Source organism: Myotis davidii, unplaced genomic scaffold, assembly GCF_000327345.1.
Source record: "Myotis davidii unplaced genomic scaffold, ASM32734v1 scaffold436, whole genome shotgun sequence".
In the NCBI taxonomy this organism is placed as follows: domain Eukaryota; kingdom Metazoa; phylum Chordata; class Mammalia; order Chiroptera; family Vespertilionidae; genus Myotis; species Myotis davidii.
Genome location: NW_006292604.1, coordinates 4429943 through 4430469, shown reverse-complemented (window position 1 = coordinate 4430469; position 527 = coordinate 4429943). Strand labels below are relative to the sequence as shown.

The window sequence follows — 527 nt, the reverse complement described above, 5'->3', positions numbered from 1 at the left end:
GGAGAAAGCCCGCCACTTCCCGAGAGGAGGGGCTCAGGCCAACACCAGACACTGTGCGGGGCACCTCCCGCCCTGGGAGCTGCTCTGCCCGCAGCGGACGCTTCCTGAGCCCCGGTGGGCCTGCCTCACTCCCGGGATGACAGCGAAAATGCCCAACGTGAGTGTTCCCTTCACAGTCCGGGGCTCCCACACCAGCTCCCCGGGGGTGCGCCTGCGGGACTCGGAGTCCTGAGCTGACCCCGCGGCTCCTCGCGGCTCTGCGAGGCCCGACAGCGACCAGTCGTGTGTGCCACAGGGCCTGGCTACTGCGGGCCGCGGAGTCTGTGACATGGGGGTGGCCTGTGCTCAAAACTGTAACTGACTTTACTGTCATCGACGGCGCCTTGGAAAGGGACGGTCCTATTTTGAAATTTAAGCCAGACCCCACTCCCATCCCCTCCCCCACACTCACCGAAGGCGGCCAGCGCCCCCCCACACACACATACACACTCACCAAAGGCAGCCAGCTCCCCCCCACACATACACAG

The 527-nt window shown here is 65.5% G+C and overlaps 1 protein-coding gene across 1 annotated transcript in view; it reads right to left on the bottom strand.

The window, feature by feature from the left end:
- Positions 1–527, bottom strand: part of TIAM1 (T-cell lymphoma invasion and metastasis 1) — a 72855-nt gene that overhangs the window by 6126 nt on the left and 66202 nt on the right. The window lies entirely within an intron of this gene.